General features: G+C 39.8%; 1 protein-coding gene across 1 annotated transcript in view; it reads left to right on the top strand.

Moving 5' to 3' along the window:
* MARCHF11 (membrane associated ring-CH-type finger 11) overlaps positions 1-13,836 on the top strand; it is a 116,407-nt gene that overhangs the window by 77,349 nt on the left and 25,222 nt on the right. The gene's annotated exons all lie outside the window — the stretch shown is intronic.

The raw sequence follows: 13,836 nt of genomic DNA, 5'->3' as shown, positions 1-13,836 counted from the left end.
AGGAACTCATAGAAAGGCATTTGTTTGTTTGTTATGTTAAAATAGTATTCAAAGTAAAGGATAAAATATGAGACGGTATCATAGCTATCCCTCCCTTTCCCCATTCCTTACTGAGGATTAATGAGCTGCCAAATCTCACATAAGAGATTTACAGTTCTTTATGTCAGTGGAAAGAATTTCTTTGCACTTCAAGCAATGTGATATGCAAGCCACAACAGGATGTCAGGAAAGGAGACATGATTTGGAGTTTAACTGGGAGATGGGCCGGGCAGCAGAGCCCAGACACACTGGTGATTATTCTTCCATCAGACTTCATCTAGAAGCCTCCAGAAGTGAAGGGCTAGGGGATTTGCCTTACTCAGAGAAGTTATCAGTTAGCGCTCTGTTACCTTTGAAGAAAAATTACAGCTATGTGAACACCCACTATGTGCCCAGGCACTGTGGGATGTGGGATGTGTGTGTGTGTGTGAGTGTGTGTGTGTGTGTGTTTCCTTTAGTCCTTACCATAACCTTATGTAATAATTACTATTATACAATTTTAAAGGTGAGGAAAATAGGTTCTTTTTGCTCAAAGCCATACAGCAAAGAGATGGAGTAACAGACCCTCGATTCAAATCTGACCTCAGAGTCCAAACTCATTAGCCAGCCTACAACCTTGCAGGAAGCAAAAAAAGAAAAACAAAACAAAACAAAACAAAAACAAACAAAAAAAACCTGAGCTTTTTTTTTTTTTTTTGAGGTAAATGGCCTTCCTTGGGGTTCCCTCTCTGTTGGGTTGTGCCAGGAGCTAGATTTACTTTTAAAAATTAAGTGTATTTCAAGTATTCTACAATTGGAGATAACACACACCAACCAGACAAATAATTGACAAAAATATTTTATTCATTTTGCTATTTTAAGGGCTTTTTTTCCAGGGCCTTAAAAATAGTTTTATTGAGATGTAATTTATATGCTATAAAATTCCCCCATTTTAAGTGTACAATTCAATAATTTTTAGTAAATTTATAGACTTGTTCAACTTTTATCACCATACAGTTATAGAATATTTTATCACCCCCAAAACATTTCTCATCCTTTTAAGGGCTTTTTGTTACAGAATTCCTAAGGTAGTTGTGGGGAAAAGGAGATGGAGGAGGAGGGGTAAGGGGAAAAGGTGGGAAGGAAAGAAAGGTTGAATAATAAAGCGAAGTGAGTACTCTAGGGAATTATAGAGCAGAAAGGGGCCTTAAAGATGGTTTAATCAAAATCTTCATTTCAAAGATGAGGAAGACAAAGGGTCGAGAAGTTGGGCAGCTCAGTTGAGTTGGTGATACACGAAGAGTCTGGTTTTCTGAATTTTAGCCTGTTTCTCCTGCAGTTACCATGACACAGATATTTAGTGGTTTCAAACAACTATTTTCCTTTTGCTCACAATTTTATTGTCCGAAAGGGTTCTGCTGGGTGATTTGTCTGTGGTCAATATGGCATCTGCCTAGGATTCTTGGGCAGGAGGATGCACTTCCATGAGAACTTCGCTTACATGCCTAGTTCCTTGGTGCCCCTTGGTCTTCCTCTCCACATGGCATCTCATCTGCCAGGGCCTCTCTCATGTGTCTTGAGATTCTCATGGCATGGTGGTTTCAGTAATTCTTATGTGGCATGACTTTTAAAAGAGGGGAAACAGAAACTGCCAGGTCAGTTAAAATCTGTGTTTGGAATTGACACAGAGCCACTTCTGCCATATGCTGTTGGTCAAAGCATCCCCTATATTCTAAGGGGTGGAGAAATGGGCACGGCTTCTTGATGGGGAATGGCAAGAGCCACATGGCAAAAGAGCACATGGACAGGATGTATTATTTTAACTGTCTTTGGAAAATACAGGAAGCAAGAACAGGACTAGGCAGGTGAACATCTCTGCAACATCCTTCCACATTTAAACCTGGTTCTTTCTTGTGATTTTGTAATCGTCATTGCCTTGTAGGATAAAATTGATACTCCATAGTTAATCCTAGAAACCCCCTTCAAGCTTGCTCACGTGGATTCTACTCTCTAGCAACAAGAAAACCCCAGTATTTCCCAAACACACTGACTCCTGTGCACATACTTCTCCTTGTCTGTCCTTCACCTCCCCAGGTCCTTGGCTGTCTCTCCACCTAGCCAGCTCTTCTGACCCATCCTGTCAAACTCAGCTCAAGTGCTGATGACTTGATGACCACGGCAGATGCAGTTTCTCCATTCATCAAGCACCATATTCACTTTTCTCTATGAGTGCATACCAAGCTGTATTGTGATTTTTAGACTTTTGTGGAGTTTTTTTTTTTTTTTCTGCCTGGGCAGTGATCTCATGGTGACTTCTGTAGGTTCTGTCATGTACCAGACATCTGATAAGTTGCATGTTGTATGAATACATTTATACATATTACATGCTTAAAGGGGTCAGAATTCCACATGTATTTTTACATTGGTGGTGTTAAGACAAGATAGTTCCCTTGACCCCTTCGTGGGACTTGTGAAAGGGTGGCTCCCTTACTCAGCCAACAATGCTCAAACCACTTGCAAGAGGGGGAGCATGCAGGTGAGTGGGAACAGGAGCCAGGGCAAGTGCCTTTGGGTCCTGGCAGGATCAAACCCCGAACTGGCCCAAAGCAACCATTAAACAGCTCAGTGGAAAGTCAGTGTGACAGCCTCTTGACCTGCACCTGGGTCTTTGTCCAGTGCCCAAGAGGAATGAGGTCACACAGACTTGAAACATGGTGAATGTGGAGATTTTATTGAGCAGTGGAAGTGGCTCTCAGCGGGATGGGGAGCTGGAAATGGGTTGGAGTGGGAAAGCAGTCTTCCCCTGGAGTTTGGCTGTCTGTGGCCGAACTCCTCTCCGGCCATAGTCTCTGATATCCAGTTGCTGCTTCTCTAGACATTCAGACACTTCTCTCTTCTGTGTGTGTGTGTTGAGTCTGGGGTCTGGGGTTCTTATGGGCACAGGACAGAGGGCGTGGTAGACCGGAAGGCAACATTCAGGCAGGAAAACAGGGATGTGAAGTTCTCATTTAGGATCACAAGTCCAGGTTTGAGGGTGAAGTCCTCTCCAGGGACCCCACCCTCTTCTATCCAGTATTTCCCTGCCTCCTGTACGTATCAGTGTCATCTTACAGTGTGACTTTAACCAAGAACTGAGTCAAAGCCTAGTTCTATGTAGTAGCAGACACTGCACGTTCAACTCAGCTTAATGGGCTATGTTTTTTCTGTTACTGACTCAGCCACCTTATGATCTTATAGCCATTGTTTCATTCCTCAGAACCCCAATTAAGGAAGGAGACCAATGCATGGAGGCATCAACATACAATTATTCTAAGATATACCAAATGTCATTTTATAAAGAACATTGAGGTCCTTATGAGAAGAATTACCTGCTCGGTAGCAGTGCCAATTCACAGCTCTCTGCTTGTCCCAACATAGTATGCTGCCTCCCTGTAGCCAAGAGAAGCCGCTTTGTAAAAGATTCTGCATAAATTTCATGCAAGGGCTAATCTGCCTCATGCTATGGTCCGTAATTACTAACAGTGTTGTTCTGACTACCAGGAGAAATTGCATTGGCCTACATGAACTGAAATATTTCATGTAGGTCATTGCTTTCAATGAAAATTCTGCTCCAAAATTCTGCTCCAAAAGCAAGGTTGAAAACAGCAATAGTCTGTTGAGAGTTTAAATAAGCTCCTTTAGCAAAGATAGCTTTCAACTCCTGGTGGAGAGAACAAGTAAATCTAGTTATGACCGCCTACTAATTAGTTAGATAGGGCTCCCCTGGGGAGTCTGTATTTAAACATAATTAATACTGAATATTGAGAGGAGTAATGAAATAAAAATGCGTCACATGCAGACACACTTTTAATTCATATGGAGCAAAATCTAGTTACTAAGCCTAATCATATTAGACCATTGACACTTGGGGAAGATTTCCCTGATTTGAAATAATAGCTAGCACCTGCTTTTGTTATGAGACAATTAAAACTGAGAAGGAGAAGGCAGCATAAATTGAAAACTGAAAAACTAAAATGCATTTTTTTTTTTTTTTTGAGATGGAGTCTCGCTCTGTCACCCAGGCTGGAGTGCAGTGGCAGGATCTCAGCTCACTGCAAGCTCCGCCTCCCGGGTTCACGCCGCTCTCCTGCCTCAGCCTCCTGGGTAGCTGGGACTACAGGAGCCTAAAATGCATTTTTATTTCAACTTTTAGGCTGTTAAATCTGGACTGATAAGCCGCTGTCAAATATGAAAATCTACAACAATCAAATAGGAGATAACATGGAGAGATGAGATGTGGATGGTTCTGGAAGAATTAGAGAATGCAAATAAAGGAATAAATATGCTTTTTTTTTTTTTTTTCCCTGTGAGATCCAGAATCTTTGGTGTTTCTTCTGTGGACTCTGTACCCTGTAGTCAGCAAATTAATGCTTGCAAGTCAGTCCAAATAGTTGTTGCTCCTGTTAATACTCAGTTATTCAGGGATTTTTCTCAGTTAGACATAACCTTCTTTGTAAGACGCTTACCCTGTAGTTGCTAAATTACTCTGTACCCTATAGTTGCTAAATTAATGCTTGCTAGTCAGTCCAAATAGTTGTTGCTCTTGTTAACTTCTCAGTTAGACATAACCTTCCCACTAAGCATCTTTATTCCTTCTAAGAAAACTTTTTACACCTTCTGCTGCTCTGATATACCTTCCTCCTGTGAATGGAGACAGACGGATAGGAGATTCTGGAAACAGGATTCAACTCCTGTTTCCAAAGACTTGGCACCTGGGTAAAGGGCAGCCTTTGATGGAAGGGTTTTCTTGGGTAGACACTTCTTTGTAAGGCCCATCTCACTAATGTTGTTCATGTCCTGTTCCTTGGCCACCTACAGCTGCCTCTGCCACTTAGGGTCACTCTCCACTCCACATCACTGGGCTGTACTGGTCCTGATTCTCACTTGATAACGAAACCTTCACATTGTATTAATTTTCCTCCTCCTGGAATTGAATTTTGGAACTTCCCAGGCTCATCTGGTCTCTCTGGCCCTGGCCTGGTATTCCTTTTGCTGCCTCCATGGCCTTGGGCCAGTTTTACCTTTGTTCTGATTGATCTAGGACTTTATTCTTCTGGTCCTGGAGTTAAAGGGCAGCCTCGCCTACTCCCGTGCCCACTTCACTTGAGTCCAGTACCCCGAGGAAGGTGGGGAAGAATCTCCTTAGTTAGAGCGAAGTCTTCCTAGAGGCTGTCTCCTCACAGGGCTTCTTTTCTGGGGAAAGAAAATTTCTCTCCTCCTTTGCAATTCTGGGACCCAGGCACATGGTCTTGGACACTTATCCCAGGAACCCCCAGTGTAACCCATCCCTCAGGGTGCTTAATTTCGTCGTCTTGAGCAGCAAATCATACTGAGCACATTGCCATATCCTGGGTCACGGCCCTTCAAACCCCCTGGGATTTCCAGGTTTCTGGAAGAAAATTTGTATTGACGTTCTAAATTCCACACAATAACATGAAATCCTGACAGCATTCCCAAGTACACATCGGGAGCTTCCCACCCACCTCTCTGCTTTTCTGTTGGTGCCATGATTGAGTTCAAGGTATTTTAATGAACAAAATGATGATCTATGGTCAAGATACCATCCCTCAAAGGATGTGCATTACCAATAGCTGAAGAAGTGGAGGAAAGATCTTTTCACACAAGAAAGTGAGTCTGGAGCATTTTCTCATGCCTAATTCTTTTGGAAATAGCAACCAACAATTTTCTTTTTTGATTTCTATGAATTAAAATTATACTGATTAACTTCAAATGAGTGGTCTCTTTTAAAAAACTTTTTAAAAAACCAAACAAAACAAGAAGCGTTTTTTTTTTTCTGTTACTATTTTGCTCCTATTTTAACTTTTGAAGTTAAAATGGAGGAGAATGACTGTTTGAACAATGGTGAGTCTTTTTAGCCACAACTGTAATTTATATGAGTCTTATTTCTTTTTGGCATTTAAAAATGTTTTTAATGAAATTACATCAGTGAAAAATCAACAAAGTGATAGTTTGCATTATAATATGTAAGCAGTTGAGGAACCCTTTTTTCCCCTCTCTTTTATGGGTTATAATGATTCTATAAAAATTTGAAACACTAAATATATCTCCATACAGTATCAAATTTCTACCATGTGGCTGATGTGACAGGAGCTGATTCATAGTTGTCATAGCCCAAATTCATATTTCTTAGAAATTAGAAATAAGTGGGTCATATTTCTTGAAAATTTGATCATCTTTCTTGAAAAATTTCCATTAGTAAACCCATTTCTAATAGGTGTGCATTCCTTGTTTAATGTTCACATCTATACTTTTCTTTTCTTCTTTTTACAAAGAAAATGGCTTTTATTAAGCTAAAAAGTGTATACATCAAAAGTGTAGAAACAGGGAAGAAGAGGTTTGGAGGATCATTTATCAAGAACACTCCAACTTTTAAAAAAATAAATCTTATATAGTTCTTTTTGAATTTTATCTAACCACAATTTGTAGATTATCTTTTTAAAAAATTAGTCAAGTCATTTATGATTTTTGTTGTTTATGTAGTATTGTTTTTGTAATTTCACTTTTCAACCTTTTGCTGCTGATATTTAAATATAATTGATCATTGTTATCTTGTATTTTTTTTCTTTTTTTTTTTTTTTTGAGATGGAGTCTCACTCTGCCTCTCAGGCTGGAGTGTTGTGGCATGATCTCAACTCACTGCAACCTCTGCCTCCTGGGTTCAAGCGATTCTCCTGCCTCAGCCTCCTGAGTAGCTGGGATTGCAGGAGACTGCCACCACACCTGGCTAATTTTTGTATTTTTAGTAGAGACAGGGTTTCACCACGTTGGCCAGGTTGGTCTTGAACTCCTGACCTCAGGTATTCCACCTGCCTCTGCCTCCCCAAAGTGCTGGGATTACAGGTGTGAGCCACCACACCCTTCCTGTTATCTTGTATTTTGAGGCTTTGCTAAATTAATTTACTAATTCTAATAGGTTTTCTTGTAAATTCCCTAGGATTTCTACGCAGATAATCATGCTATCTAAAAAGAGAGAGAGTTTTAAAGTTTTTCCTTCATAATCTTTATACTTTTCTCTTTTTGTTATTTGGTTCATTGCATTGAGTAGGACACCCAGTGCAAGGTCGAATAGAAGTAAAACAGGTGAAAATCTTTGCCTAGTTCCTGATCAGAGAAAAGATAGCATTTCCCCTCCACACAATTAGGTATGATCCTATCTGTAAGTGTTTTTTAGATGCCCTTTTCAGGTTAGGGCGTTTTCTTTCTCTTCATAGTTTTCATCAAGAATGAGAGTATACCAAATGATTTTACCACATCTATTGAGAGGATATTTTTGTTTCTAATATGGTCTGTTGCATTGATTGCTATTTGGATGTTATAGTGACCTTGCATTTCTAGGGTGAACCTCACTCACTCATGCTGCACTGTTGTTTTTATATATTGCTGGATTCAATTTGCTAATATCTAGTAGAGGATTTCTTCTCATCCATGCTCATAAAGAATATTGGCCTGAAATTTGTCTTTTCTTACAATGTTTTTGTCAGGTTTTGGTATCAGTGTTGTGTGGCCTTATAAAATGAGTTGGAAAATGTTCTGTCCTCCTCTCTTTTCTGAGACAGAATATGTCAGATTGATAAAATGTTGTCTTTAAATGCTTTATAACATCTGATGAAACTGGTCCTGGAGGTGTTTGTTATCTTGTTTGTGGAAGGCTTTTGATGACAACTTCTGTTTCTATGTAGAATTATTCATACGTTCCATTTCTTCTTGAGTCAGTTTTGGTAATTAAGTTTTCCAAGGAAGTTACCTATTTCCTTTATGCTCTGGGATTAATGGGCATACAGTTATTTATAGTATCTCCTTGTTGCTCTTTCCGTCTTTAGGATCAGTTATTATATTCCTCTTTCATTTAACTAATTGTTAACAGTTTTTCCAGAGAAATGGTGCTATGTTTTCTAATGATTTTCTCTAGGTTGTTTAATTTCCTCTTTCTTAGGCAAAGCAAATTCCTTTTGTCTAATCTTTAGCTCAGCTCTGATAAGTTTGTGAAAATGCTTTTCTAGCAGAAAAGACTCATACCAAATCATGAAAATCACTTTTAATATGCAGCCTATAAATACAGCTCTACAAAGAATGGGCGTATAATTAACTGAATTTTCTATCTACATGTCAACTTGATTACACATTGAGATGTTTTCTGCCAGCATTTCAAATCCCAACTTTAGTGTTGCAATTTGTACACCATCTAAAGATGACTGAATGTAAGTTTTAGCTAAATTCATTTTCTGAAGAGGACACCTCTTAAGAGCAGGTGTTCTCTCCTGTGACACTGTTGAGTAATCCCACCTGTCATAGCGCACAGTATAAATCATCATACTACAAATCTATTAACTTATGATTCATTCTGGCCTGCTTTGTAAAAACAAAAATGAAACAGTACCCGAGACTGAATGATTTAAGGCACCCTGAACAGGTCTTCTCTCCCTCGGAGTTCAGCCTAGTTCCCTCTGAGCATGTGCTATTTTCAGAGAGGAAATTTGTTCCTAAATTGAGAAGGTTTATTAACTCTTTCAGACAACAGAAAGGTCCACCTTTTTCTAAATAGCTTCTTAGAGACCTGATGGAGTGTATGTCTTTCTCAAGTGCTTAGCTTACTGGCTGGAAGGGATTTGTACAGGAAGAGACTTGGAGTATCCTGTCATTTCCTTAAAGAAAATTCATAGCTTTTTCTTCCCTCCTTTATTCTCTGAAGGCAGTAATAAACCTCCACTAATTAGTCACACTTCATTGATAAGAACACAGTATTTGCCTGGTTTCACAGCAATCTGTGGAAATTATTGGAGTGCTTTTCTAATTTCTCATGGAGAATACTCCACTAACATGGAAACTCCCACACAAAGATACCCAATTCTGGGCCATGTACATTTTCAGAATCTTTGTAGGACTGGTGGACCCTATTGATACATCTCTAGGCACTTACATGTAAAGAGAATGTTACATAATTTCCAATGTGAGTTATTTAATTTCTCCCAAAATTTCATTAAAATTAAAGAGATATAACTCCTTGAGCTTGTCGTCTTCGTGTTAAAATTAAAAACTGCAGCTTTCAGATTCAAGAAATATTTGGAGATGCCATTTAGAAAGGTATGAGTCAGATTTTGGAACTTTGTTGGACTGCTTTTGCAGGTGTTGAATTTTTTCCATTGCCACAGCCACCTTTCAAATAGGTATGACTGAGCCCGTGTTGTTTTTCCTTTCAGATACAGGATGTGTCAGTTTAAGTAGGGAATTAAGGAGTGAGAGCAGAGAGAGTAGGCGGAGAGAAGGGCATTTTAGAAAGAACTGAGGCTTTGGAGACAGATTTGAGTTCTCACTTCTTGACTAACTGGTGGCTTGGCCAGAGTGGATCTTTATCCCATAGGCACTGACAGGATGGATGCAGAGAATGCAAATTTGGCAGTTGGATGAGTGGTGGAAACTAAAGTCAGAATTCCATGTATTTCCAGCATTTCCTGGGTGTACTCAGCTCTGTGGTGCACAGGAGGGGGCATGAGACTCAGCTTCTGCCACCGGGAAACCTGCAGTCCAGGGACAATGGGGACGGACACGGCTATCTGGGATTTGAGTGTGAAGGAAGGAAGCCAGCTTTCCCCAGAAGTATAAATAGTGGACAGTGGGGGCCCAGATGGAAGGATCCTGTTTAGGAGAGGAAGTGCAAGAGAGGGTGGCTCTTTAGAAGAAATGGCATTAGTGCCAGGTATGGACAGATGGATCAGTTGAATAAAGAGGAGGCAGACATTGCATGCTGAGGAAAGAGCGTGCTCAAAGACACAGAGGGACCAAAGTAAACAGTGCATTTGGGAGAATAAAAAGAAGTCATATGAAGCTGAATTGAGGGGTCTCCCTCCCTCCTTCCCTTAGTTCCTTCCTTCCTTCCTTCCTTCCTTCTTTCCTTCCCTCCTTCCCTGCTCCTTTCCTCTCTTCCTCTTAATCGCCCTCCGTCCCTTTTTGATCCTTCTGCCAGACGCTGAGGATATGTGCTGAACCAAACATTTAGCCCTCCTCGCTGAAGCTTAGAGGGGCAGCTCCCCTTGCAAACGTTTAGCCCTCCCCACTGAAGCTTAGAGGGGCAGCTCGCCTTGCAAGCATTTAGCCCTCCTTGCTGAAGCTTAGAGGGGCAGCTCGCCTTTCAAACATTTAGCCCTCCTCACTGAAGCTTAGAGGGGCAGCTCGCCTTGCAAACATTTAGCCCTCCTCGCTGAAGCTTAGAGGGGCAGCTCGCCTTTCAAACATTTAGCCCTCCTCACTGAAGCTTAGAGGGGCAGCTCGCCTTGCAAACATTTAGCCCTCCTTGCTGAAGCTTAGAGGGACATCTCCCCTTGCATTAGGAATGAACCCCGGGGAATTACTCTGAGGAGCAGGGAATGACTCACAGCTTCAAGTTCAGCTAGAAATCTCTCTCAGTAGCCTAGAGAAGACAGACTGGGAAGCTTCATTAGGAGAACTGTCATGGCACTGCAGAGACGGGGTGTATGCCATTAATTGTTATCAAAGCTCTTGGTGGAATTATTACATAGTCTAGTATAAGTGGTAAAAGCATGAACCTGGAAGCCAGACTACCTGGGTTTGTACCTCAGCTCCAGTCCTCACTGGATGTGTAACCTTGGGCATGTTATTTAACTTCTCTCTGCCTCAGTTTACTTACCTGTAAAATGGGGATAACAATAGTAATTCCCTCATAGAGGAGTTGTGGGAATTAAATGACTTAATACAAATAAATAACTTCTTAGAAAAGTGTCTGGCATGTATCAGTCCTGTACAAATAGAAGCTATAATTATTAAATTTAGTAAATTACTAAATTACTTCTTCTAGTGTACTAAATGAAGGTGAACTTTCAAAAGAGGTGCCAGTTGGTCCCACTTTTGCTGGAAACAGTAGATGAAATTGTTTGTTTTGTAGAAGTAAACAGCTTTTCAGGAATATGAAAGAATCACACATATTCAACTATTACGGAAAGAAAGAAAGCAGTAGCAACTATTTAAAATCAATCTGGCTATTGTTATATTACTTTTCTTTCCAAATGTGGGAAGAAAGTTAAATGCAACACACACACACACACATGCGCACACACACACACGTACACACAGACACACACACTCCTATGTATCTCTTTAGAGGAGACAGTGAAATATTTCGCTGAAAAGTTTTGGAAATAATCTCACAAACTTAAATCCTGGCCTTTGGATTATTTCCAAAACATATGGATATAACACTGGGGTAGACAGAGAAGTCCCACGAGACTTATTTTCTACTTTTATCATCGAAGCAAATGGCCCATTAACACAGCTCCTTCAGGCTGAGCCCATTAGATAATGCACGCCCTCCAAGGACAAGGACACTGGGTGAGTGTTTTCTACTGGTCGAAGGCAGAATTATTTCTTCTAGCGGAAGAATGAGAACAACCCTCCTTTTTGCACATAATGGTAGATATAAGAAAGCACCATATATAGTGGGCAGAGAAATTACCAAGATGATAGCTGTCTTCAAAGGGAAATTCCTGTGTTTATAATTGAGTTTAGTAATTTTGGTTTCAGTAATGATGTGTCCCCATTAACTATTCAAAAATGATGTTAATTTTAAGGTTCATCAGTATATGAGGAATGCCTGTTTACTTGTAAACACATTTGCATATTTGCATTATTAGCAGAGTGATATAAAACCAAAAAAAATTTCAGGGAGCTCACTATAGATTTTGTACAATTTAACCTTCTTTAAAAAATAATCTTCAAAAATCCCAAATTATTTCTTATATTTACAACAAAAATAACTTCTATGATGACAGTGAATAGTTAAGCTTCCCAGTGCACTGTAATCAAGGGTTGTTCTTTTTTCCTTGCCTCCAGACATAATCTTAAACACTTCCATTCCAAACTGCCAAGCATTTGAATTGTACACAAATTTAAATTTGCTGTCACCAAAACAAGTGTGAAGCGTCCCTGTTTCTTGCTTCTGGTGAGCCTCTCCCTTCATTCATTCACCCTCCTCACCTAGGAGCAGCCACACCTCGTGTGTCAGAAGCATGCCATACAGAAAATGGAAGAGGCTGGCACCTCAGGGTCAGTGCATGGCCACTCGATTTCCTGGGTCCCAGGAAACACTACAGCCAATGCATCCAACCATCGCTTCCATCTTGCCAAATCCAAGCATTCAGTAGGGCCTAGCCACACTATGTCTGCAGACACCATGGTGAATTATCATGCAAGGAGGCTTGGATCAATTAATCAGTAGGCCTAATTGAAGCCAAATATAATTCATTATGCAGTTTTGAGCTATTCAAATTTACTCCCCTAAGATTACATCATAGACTTATTGGCAAACAGAAAATAGATATCAGTAAAGTCTCTTCTTGGTGAATCCTTGTTACTCCCCTTTGGTTACCTAGGACTCCTCCAGTTTTGGCATACACATTTTGTACATGCGGCCTGCCATATGAAAGTCAAACACACACACACACACGCCGCATGGACTTAAAGGATGCTTTGTTTTTCATCTATCTGATGTGAGTAATAAATTGCTAAAGGGTAAAGTAACGTGTATAGACATGGTAGCACCCATTTAGGTTGGTTGATAGCTATTTTCTTCGTTGCTCACCATATTGCATTTAAAACAAATTTTAATGAGCATCAAAACTGAACAAGAACAAGAAATACTGACACTTCACATCTGTTTGGTGACACCAGATTTAAAATGGTTAAAGATATGAAGGCCTGGCAGTTTGGAATAAATGTACTTAAAATTATGTCAGGAAATGAGGAATAAAACAACTTCAGACACATCTTGGAATACAGCCTTGATTCATTTGTAATGACAAAATAATATCAACTAGTTTAATTATTTTTAATTTTCTTTATTTTACTTTTAAGTTCTGGGATACAGATGCACAACGTGCAGGATTGTTACATAGGTATACATGTGCCATGGTGGTTTGCTGCACCCATCAACCCGTTATCCAGGTTTTAAGCCTCGCAGGCATTAGGTATTTGTCCTAATGCTCTCCCTCCCCTTTTTCCCCACCCCCCAACAGGCCCCGGTGTGATGTTCCCCTCCCTGTGTCCATGTGTTCTCATTGTTCAACCCCCACTTATGAAATAGTTTAATTATTATTCATTCAGAACTGTAAAAGCACAAACCAATTCTCACTAAATTAATCTTTACATTAAAATGAATGGAAATCTCTTTCTCACAGTATTTCATCAAACTTTGTTGTTTGGTTCTGTTTTTTAAAAGAAAAATAAGGTAAATGACTTTAGAGAATGAAATATTTCAAATGTATGTTGGTATTTAATCTAATTTAACAAATGTAGAATTTAATAGAATCATGAATATGCAATGTCACATACATACTTAAAAATGTTACATGTAAATTATTTATTTATGGTATGTGTATGAGAGAGAGAGAGTGTGACAGACAGACAGACAATGAGGGAGAGAGGATCAGTGTCATAAACTTGCCATTTGGGGATGCATAAGTTCAGATTGAAGGTAAGTAAAGAGTTTGACGAAATTTCAGATTCATCCGATGGACACTGATTGCTTAAGCTCATTTTTTTAAAGATTTAAAAAACTGTTTAAGAATTCTTCTGAGAAGCCATATGTTGCCATAGCCGGAGCTCTTCCACATGGGATGAGTAAATTATGCAGGTTGTTTTGAGTTTCATGGTTTACTGGCAAACCTTAATAACAATTCTGGTTTCGTTTCTGCTTCAATTATGCAAAAGTGAGAACATGATTAATTAATCCTCTCCAGTCAATAGCAGTCT

Source organism: Pongo abelii, chromosome 4 (assembly GCF_028885655.2).
Source record: "Pongo abelii isolate AG06213 chromosome 4, NHGRI_mPonAbe1-v2.0_pri, whole genome shotgun sequence".
In the NCBI taxonomy this organism is placed as follows: Eukaryota; Metazoa; Chordata; class Mammalia; order Primates; family Hominidae; genus Pongo; species Pongo abelii.
This window is presented reverse-complemented; position numbering and strand designations above follow the sequence as displayed.